The sequence below is a fragment of the Symphalangus syndactylus genome, chromosome 3 (genome assembly GCF_028878055.3).
Source record: "Symphalangus syndactylus isolate Jambi chromosome 3, NHGRI_mSymSyn1-v2.1_pri, whole genome shotgun sequence".
NCBI lineage: Eukaryota > Metazoa > Chordata > Mammalia > Primates > Hylobatidae > Symphalangus > Symphalangus syndactylus.
Window position 1 is genome coordinate 38,137,527 of NC_072425.2, and position 23,189 is coordinate 38,160,715.

Genomic DNA, 23,189 nt, shown 5'->3' on the forward strand with positions numbered 1-23,189 from the left:
CAACCACTAGCTTCAATATCACATTACTTGGATATAAAACATAAGATTTTTTACTCAAAAGCAACACCAGGATTTGGCCTATGATGAAACTATAGTTAATTTGAATATTTCTGTTCTCACAATGAAGTTATTAAGGACTAATACTTTGTCAAAATAAAATTTTTGGAGTTCATTGTAAAGCCAATGTGTTGGCTTATCTCATAATTTAACATGAAATTCTCCCGCAAAGAGATACTTTATTTTATTTTATTTTAGGTGGAGTCTCACTCTGTCACCCAAGCTGGAGTGCAGTGGTGCTATCTCGGCTCACTGTAACCTCCACCTCCCGGATTCAAGGATTCTCCTGCCTCAGCCTCCCAAGTAGCTGGGACTGCAGGCGTACACCACCACACCCAGCTAATTTTTGTATTTTTAGTAGAGACAAGGTTTCACTATGTTGGCCAGGCTAGTCCCAAACCCCCAGCCTCAAGTGATCCGCCCATGTCAGCCTCCCAAAGTGCTAGGATTACAGGCATGAGGCACCTCACCTAGCCAATCTTTTAAAAAGTGCAAAATAACAACTTTAGATCAACTAGGGTTAGATTAACCAAATTCTGAAGACAAGACTCAAGTGAAAGATTGCCCATTTGTTGAAGCATCACTTCCAGCAGAAAGACCAGCATTTCCAGGTTCTTACTATTTGTTCTCTATCTGAAGCTTAGAGAAAGGAAGTGATTTATTTCAGGAACGCAGAGCCGGTAAGGAGCAGTCAGCCCTAGAGTCTACACTTCAATGGTAGTTTCTCCGAAGTTACCATTCTCATATCACATTCAAGATTTCTTCTTATTCTTTTTCTTTTTTTCGTGGGGGGGATATATTTTCATGTAACTTGGTCCTGTTATTTAATTAATATGCATTTTTAAAGTCAACTTTAAAAATTTTTTAACTTCATCATAACCAATAATATTGACAAATCACAGGTCTGATGGGCTATTTATACATTTTCAATGCATATCAAAATACATATACTATTATCAAAATTGAAAGAAAGATTTTGGATTAAAAAATGTCTGATAGTATACTTGCTAAACTGTATGCTAATGGAAGTGAGTGAGAGAGATGGGGAGGAAAGTGTTGTTACAATTTGTGTTTGTGTGTGTGTGTGTACAAACATGAATCACTTTTATAATTTAAAAAATTTTAAAGAAAAAATTATGTGGCATAGTAGTGGTTAGTATAGCTCCAAATTAAGTCATTTCTTTGTACATTCTTAGTAGGAAATAAAAATTAGCAAGAATCTTTTTTAGAGCAATTTAACAATATACATTTAAAGTCTTAAAGTACTCACACTTTTGTGCCCTTAATTCCTATGCTTAGAATCTACCTTAACAGAAATGAAAATATATATATATATAAGAAATGATAAAGTAAGTAATCAAAAATAAGTGATGAAGATAAGAGGACTAGTTAGGTAGATAATAATGTATTCCCATTATGACGCTTTAAGTAGCTTTAATTGTTTGAGAATTTGCGATTAAATAGAAAAATGGTCCAATATTAGGTAAAAGACCTGGATACAAAATTATGATCATGAATTACTTTTTTCCAAATTGTATACCCCCAAAATCACCTTGAATGAAAATATACCAGCATGTCAACAGTAAATTGACTTCTCATTATAAAAAATTTAGAAAATTTAGAAGGTATAGATAAGCTATGTAAGTTATATAGTTATATAACAATGTTTATATATATATGCTATGGAGTCAACTGCTTTGTTTGGACTGAATTATCAATTATCTTTTTAAGTATTTAAAAACATTTTAAAGTGACAGAACCTACTTTCTATAAGTCTAGTAATTGTAAATGTGTCTCAAGGAACATATTAATACTGCTAATGAAATAGTGGTACAGTAACCTTTTCACATAGATATTTTTCCCTTCACAGATAATACAGGAAGAAGGTTCAAGTGGGCATTTTAAATATATTTTATATAGAAAAGAAAATTTAGGACCAAAGAGATTGAATGATTTAACCTAAGGTCTTCCAATGCTGATGGTATAAAGACTAAAATCCAGGTCTCTTAATTCTTACTGTTACATTTTGAAATCTGTCATTCCACTGCAATTGAAAAATATTATATACACCATGGAATACTATGCAGCCATAAAAAACGATGAGTTCATGTCCTTTGTAGGGACATGGATGAAACTGGAAAACATCATTCTCAGTAAACTTTCGCAAGGACAAAAAACCAAACACCGCATGTTCTCACTCATAGGTGGGAATTGAACAATGAGAACTCATGGACACAGGAAGGGGAACATCACACTCGGTGGACTGTTGTGTGGGGGGAGGGGGGAGGGACAGCATTAGGAGATATACCTAATGCTAAATGACGAGTTAATGGGTGCAGCAAAACAACATGGCACAGGGATACACATGTAACAAACCTGCACATTGTGCACATGTACCCTAAAACCTAAAGCATAATAATAATAAAAAATAAATAAATTAATTAATTAAAAAAAAGAAAAAAAAGAAAAATATTACCAAATATTAGCAAAATAAAATTACTAATGGCCAATATGAAAAAAGTTCAACATAGCATTTACATTGTATTAACTATTATAAGTAATCTAGAGATGATTTGAAGTATATCAGAAAAGGCATGTAGATTATATGCAAATATTATGCCATATTGTATAAGAGACTTGAGCATCCATGGGGGTCCTGGAACTGATATCCTTTGGATACCAAGGGATGACCACATACTGAATGTTTGTGAGTGTGTGTGTATTTCCCAGTTGTTAAGAGCATATATAATTTCCAGTTGTTGAGAATATGAAAAAATAGACCCTATAATTCTCTACTGGTGAGACTGGAACTATGAAAAGTTTTATTCTTTCCAGATATATTAAAAGCCTTTTACCCAGGAATTTAACTTTTGGAAATTGATTTAAAGAAATATTCATGACTATCATCAAAATTTTATGTATAAGGAGATTCATTGTAGCATCAATATCTAACAGCAAGTGATCAAAGAAGTTATATTCATTTATGTGGTAGAAAGTTGTATACCTATCAAATTCTGTAGGAAATGTCAAATGACACTGAAATATTTAAATGATTTTTTGTTAACCAAAAAAACAGATTTCAAAACAATGTATATAGTATTATCCCGTATTTGTGTGTGTGTGTGTGTGTGTGGCTAGGCACTGAAAAATAATCAGACAAGTATAATCAAAGTGTTAATAGTAATTTTTTCCAGGTGATGTCATTTTTTCTAGCGATGTAATTATGTATACATTATATATTTTTTTCACTCTGGCTTTTCAGATTTTTAAGCTTTTCTACAATGAATACATTGCTTTTGCAATTAGGAAAAGTTCAGAGCTTGCAAATAAATTTTGCCAGCACAAAATTCCTTCCATATCATAAGACTGACCAAATCAAATGTTTTTCTAATTATAATGTTAATTGTGAGGTTTTGTTAATCATTATTTAAACACACACACACATACACACACACACACCCCTACCTTGAAATTCTTGGTGATATATCCATTTGATTTCCCAAACAGCCTTGACTCAGAATTCAGGGTATCCAGTATGCAGTATGCTAGCACAAAGTTGACTTTGCATCTGCAAACTACCAGCCCATGACTGATCCCTTGTAGATTTCATGTTATTTGCCCTTTCACCATTACATGAAATCTACACATACTCTCCTGTCCACTAGGTTGTGGTTTGATTTCTCAGCACATTACCAATAACAGTGTTTCAAAAAAGTTACTCATTGGTTGTTTTTTTAAGTATCTAGAAGGCAGAACAGGTTTATTTTTAGTATCTTTCTGATGTTTATGCTGAAAATTTGCTCATTCCAAACAACAGGTTTTATGTGAACATTTACTGACTTAATGTTTAGAACAAAGATGAAACCAAATCTAGCACTGAACACCTACTCACTGGTTTCCATCTCCTGCTTTTGCTAATGATGACCTTGGACAAGTGTCTTAATGACTCCATGCATCAGTTTCCACATCTGTAAAAGAGGAATAAATTAAATACTGATAGGATTGCTATGAGGATTGAATAACATGTATATAAAATATACGGGAGTCTGTATCTGTAAGCTGATATGCTCTAAATCCTTAAACCTTTACTGTGAGGCAGCATAGATGAAGCAAGAGCTCTAATTTTGGAATCAAGAGAGGTATCTAGCCTAGAAAATCAAAACCATAATATGTAGCCATGGTTTTAGAAAAACAAGCCATTACTATTTAAATAAACAAGGCAACAACAATAATTTAAAAATTTTAAAACCTAAACATAATGAATGGTATCTAAATTCTTCTATTTCTGTTGATTTTCTGCTTATTCGTTTCATCTCTTGCAAGAACTAATCTACCAGTTATGTGACAGTAGGGCAAAAGCTATTATTTTTAAATGTAAGAAAAAACCCTAAAATCAAGAAAGCTTTGTTTGTTGATATCTCAAATACAAGAAACAGTTCAGTATGCTTAGAAAAATCAATATTTTGTAGGAATTGTTATAATAAATATAAATTTTAAAACTACAGCAAATAGGAAATATTTTATTTCACTTCATTTTTTCTGTTAATTGCACAGACCACCACTATTCCTTGGTCTAGCTTCTAGTCAGCAGTGTTCTGCTGGAGCACAACTGGAAAACCACTGATCTATTCCAGATGAGAAAATCATCTCAAGGAAAAGTGATTTGCCCAGGGTTACATACCAAGTTATTGAAGAAGGTAAGATCCAGACTTACTCAATCCCTCTTCATGGCTATTTCCACTACATCCAATTTGCCTATCCTAGCAAAAGCGATTTCCTTGAGCGGGTATTGAACCAAAAGTTCAGTTATCTTCTTTCCTCCCTTTCTCACTCCTTCTTTAACTTTGTCCCTCTGTCCATCTCTGGCGTTTTCCTCTCTCCATTCTTAGCTTCCTTCCTAAGGTTTCTCAGAAATGAAATCCTGTACTTTACGTGACCAATAATAATTAACTGCTTAGTCATTCAGTACATAATTTTTATGTTTTCTCTAAATTATTTTGATGACTTTCAGTTCATTTCATTTTCTTTTCTAACCTCAGAAGTTTAGTGGAATAGCTAATTGTGTTCTCTATATATCAATATCTTCTGTTCTTTGGGAGTATTTGGAGTTATCCTCCACCTTTTTTTTTTCATTTTTAATCTAAAATGATTTTTATAGGCTTAGGATCAGGAAATAGACAAAAGAAACATGATTTTTCACCTGGAAAAATATAATTCTTTTATTTCACGTATAAATATAAACGGAAAATATAGGACCATTCTGCATTATCAGGGATCACATGAAATAAAAATTGATTCTTCTGGTCCTTTTGCATTTATTTTCTAACATGGAACACTCACAAAGGGATTATTGCTATTATTCAAAAAGAAGGACGGTCAATGTTCTCATTTGCCGTATGATGGAACACAGAATTTGAAAGTAGTTGGGACTTTCTGAATGTTATAGACAAGAGATTATAGGATCATTTGTAATCACATTAACTTTGCACATGTTAGAATTGAGTGGCGAAGCAATTGACATGGAGAAAGAACAGCAATAGTGATCTTTATTACAGTTTCCCTTGACTATAGCCTGTAGCTAGCATCTGTCCCATCGACTTAGGAGATGGCAAAATGCAAGACAGCCCCAGCTAACTGTCACCTGGACAACTCAGGAACATAACCCCTCATCAGGCAGAGGGATGTAGTGTTTGCAAGAGACGGTACACAGATTGTGTTTGGAGGCTGGGAAAAGCCCTAACACACTGCATCAGTAACAGGAATCTGAAACATCTGTAAATGATGCTCACAAAGCATTTCCACATACATTTCAAAAACTATTCTCACAACTGTGACATGAAGATTATTTCCTCTGTTTCATATTTGGAGAAACCAAGGCTCAAAGTGGTTCAATGACTTTCCCAAGATCATTCAAGTAGTACTGGGATTTGAACTCAGAACTAATTCCAGATAGCACCCACCAAGCTTTCCTCATTGTCAAGTATTAAACTCCTGATACAGCATGGTAATATGTCTTTTGCATTTATGCGTGTATATGTATATATGTATATATACATGTTTTTTGATTATGTAAGTAATATATATTATAGAAAATTTAGCAAACAGAAAAGTCTGAAAAAAAGAAAAATATTTAGCCTTCAAACACAGAGAGAACTGTTACTCTTTCCTCTGTATTTCTCCCTTTGTGATTTGACAGTTTATGTCCTTTGCTTATTTTTTGTTTGTTTTTTTTTGTTGTTGTTGTTTGTTTTTGTTTCTGAGACAGAATATCACTCTTGTCGCCCACACTGGAGTACAATGGCGCGATCTTGGCTCACTGCAACCCCTGCCTCCCTCAAGCGATTCTCCTGGCTCAGCTTCCTGAGTAGCTGGGTTTACAAACCCCCGCAACCAGGCCAGACTAATTTTTTTTTGTAATTTTAGTAGAGACAGGGTTTCACCACATTGGCCAGGCTGGTCTTGAACTCCTGACCTCAGGTGATCCGCACTCCTTGGCCTCCCAAAGTGCAAGTGCTGGGATTACAGGCATGAGCCACCGCGCCCGGCCCCCTTTGCTTATTTTTTATTGGTATGATGTGTGAGTGTCACACTGATTTATGATGTTAATTTGTAGATTAAGAATTTTAACCCCTTATAATATGTAATAAAATAGTTTTCTTAGTTTTAAATTTTGCTTTTTTGTTGGTTTGTTTGTTTGTTTTGAGACAGAGTCTCACTCTGTCGCCAGGCTGGAGTGCAGTGGCGCGATCTCGGCTCACTGCAACCTCCACCTCCCAGGTTCAAGCAATTCTCCTGCCTCAGCCTCCCGAGTAGCTGGGACTACAGGCAAGCGCCACCACGCACAGCTAATTTTTGTACTTTTAGTAGAGACGGGGTTTCACCATGTTGGCCAGAATGGTCTCAATCTCTTGACCTTGCGATCCGCCCGCCTCGGCCTCTCAAAGTGCTGGGATTACAGGCGTGAGCCACTGTGCCCGGCCTTAAATTTTGCTTTTAACTTAATAATAATGTTTTTTGATATATGGAAGTTAAATTTTTGATATATGGAAGTTAAGTTTAAGCTTACCAATCATTTTCCTTACACTTTCTACCATAAGTATAATATTAGGAAAGCCTTCAGAAACCCTAATAAAACAACTGTTCATTAACTTGATTTTTAATCAATTTCAGGAATTTTATCTTCATATTTAACTTTACAATCTGTGTAGAATTTATTTCAACATATGATATGAGGTAGAGATCAAACATAGTTGCTTTCCAAATTATTAACTGTCACAGCATCATTTAAAAAAACCTTTTACACACTTAGTTGAAATGTCATTTTATTGCACACTAAAATTTTATATATCGTACGATATGTTTCTAGACTATCCATTTGTTTCCATTTATTGGTCCACATTAGCAAGTGTATGTCAATTTTATTTTTATTTACTTTAAACTGAAAAAGATCGCAATATTAAATATTGCTTAGATTTTATTAAATATTTGAGCAAAACTTCCATATATATATACTTATGTATGTATGTATGTATGTATGTGTATATATAAATTAACTTTTCAGTCTGAATTCTGTCTGCATGTACACAAGTTTAGCTCATGACCCAAAACAGTGGTTTTTACAAAATCGCAGATACATTAGTGGGTTACAAATCCATTTAAAACTTTACATGAGCTTTTTTCTTAATATACAGTTGGCCCTTGAAAAACTCAGGGGTTAGGAGCACCAAACCCCCACCACCCTGTCCCCTGCCACAGTCAAAGATTGGTAGATAACTTTTGACTCCCCGGAAGCTTAAGTACTAATAGCCTACCGTTGACTGGAAACCTTACCAATAACAAACAGTTAACGCATATTTTGTATGTTTTATGTATAATATACTGTATTTTTACAATAAAGTAAGCTAGAGAAAACAAAATGTTATTAAGAAAAAAACCATAAGAGAGACTATATTTACGATTTATTAAGTGGAAGTGAATCATCGTAAAGCTCTTCATCCTCGTGTCTTTATGTTCAGTAGGCTAAGGAGGAGGGGGAAGAGGAGAAGTTAGTCTTGCTATCTCAGAGGTGGCGTAGGTGGACCAAAAGCTGTGTGTGAGTAGACCTGTGCAAACTCGTGTTGTTCAAGGGTCAACTGCACTTAGATTCAGGATTCTGAGTTTAATATCTTATGCTACTGATCACTGTTAGATATTGTTTCATCTCAGTGAGAAAGCAGTAAAGATAATAGAGCAGTGGCTTTAAAACTCATGAAAGAAAAGAGGAACAAGAAAATTCAAGTAACATAGTAAAAGAAAAGAAAAAAATAAACAAGATTATGTAATAGAAAACACGAACACAATGCCAGAAATAAGAATAAGATGTCAGAAATAAAACTGCTTGTTTAATATGTTTATGTCAATTTTCAGAATAAATGTTAATAGATAAAATTTTCTTATCACGATATAGAAACTCATACTGTTACGCCCAATAGATAACCACAAACTTTAATCAAGTTTATTAAATGGGTTGTTCAATTCTATATATTTTTTTCCTTTTTCAGTCTGAGAGTCACAGAATCTGTCAGTTTCTGAAGGAGATATGTGAAATAAGATAGTCTCAGAAATGGAAAATGCAAACAGCTCTTTAAATATATCATAAATAAAACTAAATGATCAAAAATGTTTAAAATAAAATAGACTAACCAGAAGTCAGGCAAATACTATACAAAAGAAAGCAGAAAATATGGTAATATCAGACAAAATAAAATCCAAGGTGAAAAACACAAATGAAAATGAGAAGAAAGTTTTAATTGATAGGAGGAATAATTCACCATTTTTATATACAATATGGCTTCTTAGTATGTGAAGTATAATATGTTATATATACAAGGAAGAATTGACAAAACTACAATGATAATTGTAGATTTTTGACATGCCTCATCAAAAAATGACAAATTAAATGATCCTCAAATACAAAGTTATAGAGGAGTTGAATGATACATTCATTAAACTTGATTAAATGGAGGTATGTACAGAACTGTGTATCTGATAGTCTTTTCTAGTACGCTTGGAATATTTTTTTAAATGGCCGATTATTTAGTCACACATAAAAAAGCTCTACAAGTTCAATAAACATCCAAAGTAGATAACAAACATAATGCAATAAAACTATAAACTTAAAGGACAAACACACAAACACAAAATACGCAAAATACTAAAAACTTTAAAAAACCTCTTAAAAAGAATACCAAGCCAAAATTGCAGCCTTTTTAAGTAAAAACAATATTGAGAATACTACATATCAAAACCTATGTAATGTGACCCAGTTGTAGTCACGTAAAAATTAATATCCTTAAATTTATTATTTAGAAAATAGAAAATATTAAAAATACACAACCACTTTCAATTAAAGGAGCTAAAATTAGACAAAAATTTTAAGTAGAAAGTATTGAGTTTTAGAAACAAAATTCTATGAAAATGAACAAGTAAACTTTATCAATTAAACTATCAACTGAAAATCAGGTAAGTCTGATGACGAAAGAAGAAAACACAAATATACAACATTAAACTAAGAATAGAGACATAACTCCACAGAGGAGATTAAAAAGTTATGAGACTATTGTATCAATGAATTTAGAAATATTAGGTGAAAAGAATAATTTTTTAAAAGTCTACATAATAATGAAAATTGTCTTAAGAGGAAGAAGAAAGAAAAAATCAGTGTTTATAGAAAAAAGAAAACATCCCCTAACCCTCACACCACAAGTGCTAGGTAGATTGTAGTACACTTTACAGAAACCAATAATTTCTGTGTGTATGTATATATATTAAGCCTCTTACAATAACCCTTAGGTAAAAAGAATACCAAGCCAAAATTACAGCCTTTTAAAGTAAAAACAACAGTAAGAATACCACATATCAAAACTTACGTGATGTCACACAGTCGTAGTCATGTAAAAATTAATATCTTTAAATTTATATACATATACTCAGATATATATATATATTCACTTTATTATAAAAGTAATGAATGCTTATTGGAAAATCTAAGAGTACAGAAAGTCTAGACATTAAAGTAAAAGTCCTATACTATTTAAAGATTTTGTGCTCATTCTTTGCGTCTAGTATTATTCTGTCATCTCACCATCCAACAAAGCAAATCAAATGCATAAACAACTTTATAGCAATATTACTTGTAAATATGGACTTGAAACTCCTGTATAAAATATTTTATATAAAAAATCTAATGTTGTATGAAAGAAATGATTCTTCATGAATAAATAAGGTTATCCCAGAAAAGCAAGGATGCTCAAAACCAGAAAATCTATTGATGTTCCTTATTACATTAATTGAATGCAGTAGACCTACCATGTGATCATCTTGATAGATGCCAAATAAGTAGTTGATATAATACTTATTTCTGACTTAAGAAAAAACAACATGAAGCAAAAGTAAATTTTTAGTAAGCTAGGACTAGAAGAATGCTTTTTTTATTATCACAGTATCAACCAGAAATTTATAGCACAAAACTTACTACTGAAATATTACAGGCATTCCTATTAAGGTCAGGAATTAAAAAGAGGAATACCTGCTATTTACTGATACAATTCAACACTTCACTGAGATCCCAGCCTTTTAGATAATGCAAGAAATAGTAAGAAGTATTAGAAAGATCGAAACCAAAATTCATTATCTGCAAATGCAAATTCAAAACTCTAAAACCTCTAAAAAATTAGAGTTCGGCAAGGGAACTGAATACAAGGAATATATACAAAAATCAACAATTTTTCCATATGTCAGTAATATCTAAATAGGTTTGGATGCATTTAGCTGTAGTTAGAGAAACTGAATTAACCGAAAATTAAACCTTGTTTCCTTAAAAGGAAATCTCGAAAAAGGTGGTTTATCTGTATGTTCAGTGGCTCTGTAGTATCTTCAAAGACTTCAGCAGTTTCCATATTTCTACCCCATCATTGCAACTCATTGCCTTTTTGTCTTCATATTTGTAGCCTCATGGCTACATTATGGCTATTTCAACCAGATATAATGCCAGCTCGTCGGCATTGAAAGTAGGAAGAAAGAATGGAGATAGGAGCAAAGGGGCTTTCCTTGTACCAGGCAGTAAAATTTATCAGAATTTCCCTTATTACACATTTTGTAAAGGTAGGTGGCAAGTGTAGTAGGGAAAGTGAACATGAAGGAAATTACACAATCATTTGGATTGCTATATGACTGGCTTATACCAATCACGATTCATCCTCTGGGAATGGGCACATTGCTACTTCCAAACAGAATCAGAATTCTGTTAGCAAGAGAAGTGGTCAGAGGGCTTCTTGGTAGATGACTCTCAGTATATGTCACTATACGAATTATGACGCAGGTATAAGATATATACCAAAAAATCAATAGAGAGATAAAGTCTCATTTACTCAACTGACAATTTTTTAAAACCCATAAAATATCTAGAATAAACAATAAAGTATGCAAGACCTATATAATTATATATTTTAAATTTACTAAAAGACTATAAAACATGAAAAATGGAGAGACACATCATGTTCCCATATGAAAAGCCTCAATATGGTAAAATGTTGATTCTCCATATAATTATCTACAAATCCATAGCAGTCCTAATCAAAATGACATCTTTTTATTACCTTGATAATTGATCCCAAAATTTATCTGTAGAAGGAAATGAACATTTAGAAAAATAAGACTACTATGTAAACTAACTCCCCATCAGATGTTATAAATATATAGTGATAAAAACAATGTGGTATTGGCACAAGAACAGAATACAATAGCAGAACAGAGAATGGGGCACAATACAGAGTATAAAGTCCAAAGGCAGACTATGTACATATAAGGATTAGTGTGCAGTAAATATGGTATTTCAAATCAGTCAGAAATAATTGATTATTTTCCATTTAATTTTGAAGAATTATCTCTACTTGGGAAGGAATAGTTATATTTCTTTTTCACACTGCATACATAAACAAATTGCATACAGACTAATATAAACATAGAAAAACAAAATTATGCTAGAAGTCATGGGACAGTATTTTTATAGTCTTGGGTGTGAAAGGACTTTCCTAAGATGACATAAAATCCAGAAGATTGACCAGTTAATCTATAAAATAAACTCTATAGGTGAAGAAAGTTAAAGACAAATGACTGGCCCAGTGCAGTGGCTCACGCCTGTAATCCCAGCACTTTGGGAGGCCGAGGCAGGTGGATCACGAGGTCAGGAGTTCAAGATCAGACTGGCCAAGATGGTGAAACCGCATTTCTACTAAAAAAATACAAAAAATTAGCCGGGCGTGGTGGCAAGCGCCTGTAATCCTAGCTACTCTGGAGGCTGAGGCAGAGAATTGCTTAAACCTGGAGGGGCGGAGGTTGCAGTGAGCCGAGATCATGCCACTGCACTCCAGCCTGGGCAACAGAGCAAGACTCCGTTTCAAAAAGAAAAAAAAAAAGACAAATGACTGACCTGAAGAAAATGTTTACAATATATATAAGAAAGGATAAATGTTATTTGCAAAGTGTTCCAATAATTTGTTTAGAAAAGTTAAATCTACATTTTAAAAAACAGGCATAGGGCATCATCAAGCAGTTGATCTAGGGCATCATCAAGCAGTTGATCTAGGGCATACAAAATGAGCAAAACACACATTAAAGAAGACACTGTTGGCCAGGCACGGTTGCTCATACCTGTAATGCCAGCACTTTGGGAGGCCGAGGCGGGCAGATTGCTTGAGCTCAGGATTTAAGACCAGCCTAGGCAACATAGTGAAATCCTGTCTTTATTAAAAACACAAAAATTCGCTGGTGTAGTGGCACACACCTGTGGTCCCAGCTACTCTGGAAGCTGAGGTGGGAGGATAACCTGAGTCCAGGAGGTCAAGGCTGCAATGAGCTGTGATGGCACCACTGCACTCTAACCTAGGCAACAGAGTGAGAGCCTGTCTCCAAAAAAAAAAAAAAAGGCACTGTATCTTTAAGTACTACATCTTCCTATCATTATTATTGCATTTATATTTTGTCTTGTTTGTTATCATATAAGTGTGTAAATGCATACAACAGCATGTAACAGGATGTTTTTACAGATCATTTTTTATAGGTTGGAGGATGGAAGAGAGTTGAAGGGGGTGAACAAAGAATAACTATAAAAAGAAGTTGTAATATTTTGGTCTATATATTTCTAACTGCTCAAAATTTTCAAAATAATCATATATCATGTTGCTTTTGCAATTAAAAATATTTGTAAAGGAATCGTTTAGCATTTGGATTAGTCAGACTAAGGTTCAAATCCTATATATTACCACCCAATGGCAGTGTGACTTTAATATTTTTAAGTTCTCAGACACTACGTTTCTTGGTCAACAAACTAGGTCGAACATTACTTACTTCATAGATGTGTTAACAAACCAAATAGAATTATTATTAATATTATTATTATTATTTTGATATGGAGTCTCGCTCTGTCCCTCAGGCTGGAGGGCAGTGGCGTGGTCTCGGCTCACTGCAAGCTCCGCCTTCCGGGTTCACGCCATTCTCCTGCCTCAGCCTTCTGAGTAGCTGGGACTACAGGCGCCCGCCACCACGCCCGGCTAATTTTTTTTATTTTTATTTTTTGTATTTTTAGTAGAGACGGTGTTTCACCGTGTTAGCCAGGATGGTCTCGATCTCCTGACCTCGTGATCCGCCCGCCTCGGCCTCCCAAAGTGCTGGGATTACAGGCGTGAGCCACCGCACCTGGCTGTTGTTATTTGTTTTAGAAACAGCCTTGTGCTGTCACCAGCCCCGGCCCCAAATGGAATTATTATGAAAAACACCTGGCCTGTAGTAGGTGCTAAAACATGTTGGTTTCTTAAATAGCTATTTAGAGACAAATAAATTATAATCTTTATCATTCGCTTTGTTTATTTGGGCTTAAAGGAAGCAAGGTTTGATTAAGCGAATTTAATCAAGCATTTGTACTTGAAATTTTCATTGAAAGATGGCAGACATGGTCTATGTTTTCAGATGAATTAAATATTTAGTTATTTGATCATTCATTCGTTTATACAGTGATATAGTATTATTTACTATATGTCAATCAGTGTGCTAAACACTTGGAGGTGTGAAGTTAAACAAGAGATAGTCTTTTTTTCTGGAGGAGCCTGATAATTGCTCTAACTTTATGCTTTTAACTTAGTGAGATAAATGCAATTCTAGAACCATTCATAAAATGCTAAAGATATAGAAAAGAATAATGTTGAGAAAACACAGAATTAGAGAATCTTTGAATTGAGTGGGACCAAGTGATCATTTTTTCAACTTCCCATTCCATGCAAAAATCCCTTCTATAACATTCTTAGAAGACTGTCAAATACTTTCTGCTGGAATAATTATTACAATTTATTGAATATTTACTGTTGTTTCAGGTGATGTACTAACTCCTCATAGAAATTATTTCAATTCTGTCTATGGCTACACTACACTGAACGTACTCGATCTTGTCTGATCTTGAAAGCCATGTAGGGTCAGGTCTGGTTAGTACTTGGATGGGAGAAATTATCTCAGTTCAAACGTCACAAAAAATCTGAAAGCCAGCTACCATTAGACACAATTTACAGACAGAAAGTAATATCCAAAGAGGTTAAGCAACTTGTCTGAGTTCCTACAGCTAATTAACAGGGCTAAAATTTGAATCTAGGTCAGCCTCATCTCAGAACTCAAGTTCTTAATCTGAACTAATACACTATTGTCCTCACAGCCGCAACGCTTCCAATGGTAAGAAACTCAATATATCAAAAGGCAGCTGTTTTGCTTCTTACAAAGTTCTTCCCTATAGAGTGCTTGAATCTGTCTTGTAACATCGTTCCACACCCCAACAAGCATCAAACGACACCTCTGTTTAACTGAACCTACTAAGAGTACAAAGATGCTTAAGACATGGTTTCTACCCTCAAACAGTTTATAATCCTGATTTTTCTCTTTGGAGGAGCATGGAACACCTGCCCCTTCTACAGGAGAGCCCTCCAAAGATTTACAAACAGCCTACCCCCACCCTCTTCCAAATAAAAAACACTTTACCTCCAACTGAATTTCTGATATTGTTGTGCATCAAATAGCCTCAGTTCCTTCAATTGTTGCTAAATTTCCAGAGGTTTTGCCACCTCAATTTTCTTTCTTCAGATGTGTACTTGATACTGTCCTTAAAAGACAGGGTTTTCAAACAAAACAATACAATGTCATGGTAGTACAGAGAAACTTTAGCAGATTTTCATTTGAATATTGACTTCAATCAATATTTGCAGTGATAGTTCTAGCTTTTTCTAACAGTGTTATTTATTTACTTACATTAAATGAACTTAACATGACTCTACCACTCTGTCGACCCCAACTTCTGTGGGTTTGTTTTTGTTGTTGTTGTTTTTTGTGTTTGTTTGTTTGTTTGTTTTTATAAATACTGGTATATCCAGTATTTGTAAATTACTGGTCTATCCAGATCTTGGTTTTTCTCCTTCACTTTGAACTTATAAAATCAATTTTTTTTCCCTAGGCTTAGCTCAGCTGAAGAGTGAGATTAAATGTTAAATTCTTAAATCAAGACTTTGTTACTATCCTTGTTCAATACAATCTTTTAAGAAATGTTTGGTCTATCATTTCAGACTGCCAAACTTTTTTAGTATTGATAGTGTTTTCCATTTTATTATATATCTCCCAGTTGTATGAAATCCTTAATCCTCAGAACCCAGTGTTTTTGTGATCTCTTTGAAGGATCAAGGCAAAGGAGGGAGTTTTGAATTGTGTTACTAATGATCTCTTTCCAAGATGGAATGGGTTCATTATTCAAACCTTTTTGGTTATCACTGTTAAATTAGGGACGAATTCACCTAGCTAAGTTAGCATCTGATCTACTCTAAGAAACAAAAACATGCTCTTGTAATTAGAATACACTTTTTTTCTGTATTTGTCAATTTGAGCTGGTTTATTCTTAATGAACCCATACTAGATCCAACTACCACTGCATTTTTTTCCCTAAATGCTCACAAATTATTTATTTCATGTGTCTACCTACCATCTTTCTTTTTATTTCTTTTTTGGTTCTACAAAGGATTCAAGTCAAATTATACAAATAAATTTAATACAAAATATAAAAAGTAGTTAAAGAAGTCTGAGCAAAGGGAAAAATGAGTAGAAAAATAACAGTAGCAGATGTAATATGGGCACACAGAAGTGTGTGGCACAGAGTCCTACGGTTGCCTTCAGAGTCAGCCAGAACAGATAGGACATATTACTAGTGACATGGCATGGTGTTCAGAATATAAAAGCAAAACTAACTTTTGTTTGTTTGTTTTGTTTTTTAAAACAAGAAGCAGAGCTTTTTCCTGAGGCACATAAGTAAGGGAGCCATTATTTCTGTGGATTCATCCTGTGAATCCACAGGTCCTCAAAAGACTGATTGGGATAACACAAAATTCTGATTGAGAATAGTTCTAAAGAGTCAAAGCAATGAGTCTACGTGGGTGTGTTTATGGCCTGACCTTATCCAGGATGACCCAAAGGATCTAGAGGAAAGAATATACTGCCACGTGTCAGGCAAGCCTCTACTAATCCTGTTTTTTTAAAAAATTAATTTGGAATAGCTAGATATCCAGCGAGAACATAAAGTTCAGACAAGTTGTGTTGCCAATTAAAGGCATATCTATGTGGATAAGTTCCCTAGAGAAAGTTATGAAACTTTACTAAGACAAATATCTATCATCTATTTAATAAAGCCCCATTGCTTATCAGGCAGAGAAATACAGTTTCTTGAGACAATGGCAGTAGTTCACGGCATGAACTAATAAATAATTTCCTTTTAATGAGCTATTCATATAGACATATCCACTATTAAAACACATTAAAAATTAATATTTATTTTAGCCAGATGAAATCCTTTTTGGTACTAGGTGGATCTAAATAATACATTTTAAAAATAAAAACAAGGAAATAATACCACTTACAATATTTATATTTCAATAATTTTCTTTCTGTTTTCTCTACACAGCAGAAACTAGAAGATTTTCCAGAAATTTATAGATATAAAAAAATGCGAGCAGAATGTTATATCTTCTAATATTTGTCAGATTTTATTACTCTTAGGACATGATAAATACTGTTTAAAAGCTCTCACACATATATATTTTCCTCAATCTATCATGTGCTCAAAAGAATGCTACCTCATCATTTAGCTAAATATCTTAGTTCATAGTCTAAAAATAAAGTTCTCACAGTCTGCCCTCAGGTGATGGTGAACAAATTCTACCACAATCAGATTCGCGTTGTCCTCAACAGCAGATGCTCGTACCAATTCAGTCCACCTCTGGATTCATCTGCAGTTGTGATGAGCATGCTTCTCAGTTTCTCTGCCTGGGAACTTCTGCCACCACCACAGGACATGCACAGGAAAATGTGGAAATGCTAAGTATTTAAAGCCCCAGGTAGGCAACTCACAGCCAATGAGTCTATGAACAACTCTTCCTGACAATGCTGAAGCATATTCTACATGTTTCCTCAGAGGATTCCCATTAAGCTGAGGCAGTTGCCCAGAGTAGTAGCATGCTCATTAGTACATCTTTGGCCTCTGTCAAAGCCTTTTTTCTGGGTTTGCTTTGGAAAAACACAAGCCAAGTCATTCTTCTTCACCATTTCTGTTGACATTTCAGTGAACTTCAGTATGAATGAGCAGCTCCCAAGAAGTCCTCTCTATAGCTCAGGCAAGGATAGTGTTACGGAAAAAGCGTGGAAATGAGAAAAAAAAAAATCTAATCTATGACCTCTGGTCAAATCTACTCAGACTCGATCTTTGTCTCACTCAACTGCTTCCTCCGTGAACATGCTCTTCATTTGGCCTCCAAGACTGAGCTCTTGGTTCTCCTCCAATCTCACAAGCCATACGCTCTCAGGGTCCTTTGCTGGAACCTCCTCATTTTCCTACCTCTATTTGTAGGAGAAATCTAAGCTCAGTCCCCAGACCCCTTCTCTTGGCTATCTAAACTCTCTTCCCATATAATTTCACCCAGTCATGTATTTTAAGTACCATAAATATAAAATGACCACCAAATTTACACCTCCAGCCTGAATGTCTCTCCTAAATTCTAGAACCCTTATGTCTAAGTGCTATGCAACATATCTGCTTGACTGTCTAATAGGCATCAACTGAACATATCCAGAACGGAATCCTTGATTTTCACTTCCCCAGTTTTCTCTAACAGCAAATGGCAGTTCTATTTTTTTAAAACCTCAAAGCCACATCTCACGTATGCCCAAAATAGATACACCTACTATATACACACATTTTTTTAAAAATAAAAAAATCTCAGAATCGTTCCTAATTTCTTACTGTATCATGCTCAATATTCAATTAATAATCAAATCATATCCCTTTACTTCAAAATACATTCTCAGTCTAGCTACTTTTTACTTCCTCTATTACTGATCTGTGCCAAGACACCCTCATGTCTTGACTGGTGATTTCAATAACCTTCCAATTGACCTCTCTGCTTCTACCCTTGACTACTTAAATTTAATTCTGAGTAGCCTTTTTAAGACATTAAGTCAGAGCAAGTAACTGATATGGCATGGCAGCATAACTTGTACAGTATAACATCCAGTATATATTGGATTATCTTGGACTGTGGGGCCTGATATAACCTTGTCTTCACTGCTCTTTAGACTTGCTCCTGCTATTCCCCTGCTTGCTCAGACTGCTTCAGCCTTAATGGCCTCCTTTTTTTACTTCATTGTTTGCACCTGCTGTTCCCTTCTTTGGCATTCTCTGCAATCATCTTTCTTCAGGGGCATTCTCTCTTCAACCAGGTCTCTACTCAAATATCAACTTATTGAGATGCTTTCTCTCACTACTTTATCACACTCACCTCACATGTCAATACACACACACCTGAGTGCACACATACACACACTGTACATCCTTGTTAGCATTATCAAACATATTACTGATTTCTTTATTTGGATATTGCCTTTCTCCCTTAATGAGAATATGGGTTCTATGAGATCAGAGACTCTGATTTATTTCCTGTTATATGCCCAACACCCACCATAGTTTCTGGTTCAAATCAGAAACCCAACACATATATTGTGAGTGATACAATAAACCAGCCACAGATCAGGAGATGTTAACCTACAAGATCTTTAATCTCTCTTTCATTCGAGTACAGCATGATCTTAGTTGACTTTGAAAGCATAAAAGATTGGTTTAATGAGACACAAGACTTGTTTTTCACTATTTTTGTTAATCTTCCAAGGTTTCCTGTCAACTCATATTTCAATACACAATGGGGAATGTCTATTAGAATGTTTAGTTAAATTGATTTTATAAGGTTATATACATATCTAAAAGCACTTTTAAGCCAATATCATTTCTGTGGGTTTTCTTTCCCTAACTTGGTTACTTTTCTATGAACATTCTAATTTTCTCTGAGTACATTGTATTTCTAGTAGAATTTGGATTTAGGAGCAGAAAAAAATCAGAATTCTTGTTCTGTTCATGAACAGCCCCTTCTTCCTAAATATTTCCATCCGGCCATTTGCTACTTTTAGAAAACCAAGAGAAATAGAGGAAGGAGCAATAATACCAGTTTTGCATCTATACAATTAGCCCAAGACACAGAGTCTCATCCTTTCATCTTCTCTACCCAAACCCATATGTGCTCATTGCCTTATATGTTCTCCACCTATCTTGACTAATGTTTCATTTTTAATTTGATAAATTATTTTGGAAATTATAAAATATTTAAAGTTTATAAACACATAGGTCTTCTTTTTGATACTTGATTGAAATCTGCTGGGATTAAGACCAGATTCTAGCCTTTCACAAATCTCTTTTCAATATCAAGTACAGTTGGTACATGATTTTTCAACTTTACTCGTTAGTATGTTCCTTTTCCTTTGCATGGTTTTGACCTGGTCCTTTCTTTTGTAAATCCTATCTTTCCCTTTTTGGGTAGTTCAGAAATGCTTTGTAATTATTTGCCAAGCAGAAATGAGATCTTAGTGATTCTTTCCCTCATCACTCTATCACACCCACCTCACATACAAACACACACACCTAAGTGCACAAATACACTGTTCATCTCTGTTAGCACCATCAGATATATTACACGTTTCTTTACATCCCACTATTTCTAAATATCCCCATAGGTTGCACATTTAACATGCAGAAAATAGCAAAAATTAAATACATGTTAAAAATGAAGAAACTCTGAATAATAAGAATGCATTTGTTGGATAGCCTGTGAAAATAATGATTGTTTCCACTTGTTGAGGACCTCAATGTGTCGCCATTACTGGTGTAATTTTGGTGCAAATAGCCACCTGTGGAGACTTCTTAGAAAGTTTTAATGATCTTTGTGTGTGGATTATCAACAGGATGGAAATAGAAAGGGTAAGTGGAGGAAAGGAAAATAACAGTGACAAAAAGAAAGATTAGATTTATTCATTGATGTGTAAAGACTTATTAAGTACTTGTTTTGTGTCAGGCAATGTCCTACACAATGAGAATACAATGGTAATCAAGTCCAGACAATATCACAGAACTCTGGAGGTCAGCATCTAATAAGGTACAGTGGAAAGAGGCTGGAGTTAGAGAAATGATTCCCTATGAAAATTGTTAAATTGCAGCTGCGATACATGTGAAGGACGGTAGGGCCACTACAGTGGTTCAGACTATGCCTCACCTAAAACACCAGACCAACGTGTAAATGATGCCTGAACACCAGTCAGAGTTCTCCCTGCTGAGTTTCTTGCAGGAAACATTAGAAGGGACACCTTTTTGAAATTCCCGCAAAGGTGGCTTAGCAGGGACTTTGAAGGAAATGTTCATGGGAGCTTGTAATAGAGAGATCAAGGAAGGTTTCTTTGAGAAAAAAACAACCAAGGACAAGAGATCTGAAAAAAGTTTTTAAAAAAATTAACTGGGGGATGAAGGCAGTAGTGGTTGGGGAGGGCAATGAGAAGGAACTCAAGGAATGGTTTGTGCAGAGAACTTGTGCAAGGTGTCCTGGAGAAGCTGAAGAAAGGATGCTGGACTGGAGTGAGAAATGGAGAATGAGAAAGCCAAGAGATATTTAGGGGCCAACTATGTAAAATGGATCATGTAGGCTGTATTAAGGATTGAGTTTTCATGCGGGGTAAATGGCTGGTGTTGTATTGTGGAGTGCCAAGGGCAATACAGATGAGTTAGGAGGCTACTGCAGTGATGGGTAAGAGACGGTGACAGCATCATCTATGGCCATGGCAATATCTACACAAACGTTTAATAAAAATACATTAACGAGTGACAAACATACTTATTGGAAGCATTGTGGAAGGAAAAACTGTATATAGTGTGAAAAGTAGAATTAAGAACCTTTAGGACCCAAGTCATGATTTTCTGCCTTAGTAAACAGAGCAACACAATTACAATTTGCTTTGTTCTTGATAATGAAGGTTCTCAGTCAAGATGAATTATATTGATTTTTTATGAGAAGAATCTGCAGTGACGAATTGACTCTACCCTAGTCTTAGCTGTGCCTTGAATTCATTCCTTAAAATTGTTGACATCAGACTTATTTCTTATCCTTTATTTGCATAAACTGAACTGCTATATGAACTACTCAATGCAACATAGCTACTGTAATGGAAAACTAATGATCTAACTACTTTAGCAATCTAATGTTGTTGAATAGTTGGCTGTTGCCAAACTCTAGTTACTTTCTTGTGATAAATTCTGGAGTGATAATTTCTGGGTTATAGAATATACACGTATCTAAGGATTTTGACAGACATTGCCAACTTCTCCAGAAAGTTTTGATATTTTGCTCTCTCACTAACAGTGTAAGAATGTTTGTTTCTCCATACTTGCACCAACATTGAATATTTTTATTAAGAAATTAAGCTTTGCCAATCTTGTAGATAAGACAGAACCTTATTATTTTGATTTTTCTTTTTCTTTTACAATATATAAATTTTTTCAAAACTAAATACATGTTAATAATGAAGAAACTGAATAATAAGAATGCATTTGTTGGATATCCTGTGAGAATAATGATTGTTTCCATTTTTTTGGAATGGAAGAATTTAGACATGTATTTTTTCATCTAAAACAGAATAATTTAGACGTGTAGTTTTTCACCAAAATTTCTGTTGAGGTTCATGTTTTTTACTTATTGATTTTCAAGGATTGAATATTCAATTATAGAGGAATCATAGGGAAACAGTAAACTTCTTCTAACCTTTTTAACAGGATTTAAAATATTCTGCCATTTCAGCATGTTTTATTGTTTTGCACACTTTTAACTTAAGGTAGATTTTTTTTGTTCTAAAAATTCAGAAAATGATTACCAAAGAAAATTAAAATCAGGTTGAATTTTTGCAACTTTAAGCATGAGTAAAACTCAGACTTTGGTTATTCATTCATTCTCCGATCTATTATGCTGCTACATATTTGAGAGTGTACATTTTAGAATGTGAATTGTATAGGAAATTTATAATTAAACCTGTAATAATGACCTAGAAGTTAGTGGTGTGTTGGTAAATGTTTAACAACTTGTTCCCGTTGTAGAATTTACTGCTTTCTGTGTTGTAAAGACTCCCATCCTGGCTGATTTCAAGCTACCAGTGTGAAGTTGCATAGTGAACTCTTGAAAACTGGTACTGAAGCAATGCAGGATTCTAAAATGTCATCTGAGTCATCAGACAGGTTAAATTCTGTAGCACAGAGTTTTGTTGTTAAATGTATTTCAAATTTTTAAAATATCAAATATATGGAGAATGTTTGATTAATCTGAAAATCCCATTCACCAAATTAGTCAGCCAAATAAAAAACTTTTTAGTGTAATGTTTTTTCTGTATTTTTTTATTATGACTTTTAGGTTCAGGGGTACATATGCAGGTTATGTGGGTAAACTGTGTTTCACGGGGGTTTGATGTACAGATTATTTTATTACCCAGGTAATAAGCATAGTACTCAATAGCTATTTTTTCTTACCTTCTTTCTCCTCCCACAATCCACTGTCAAGTAGGCCCCAGTGCCTGTTGTTTTCCTCTTTGTGTCTATGTGTTCTCATTGTTTAGCTACCACTTATAAGTGAGAACATGTGGTATTTGGTTTTCTGTTCCTGTGT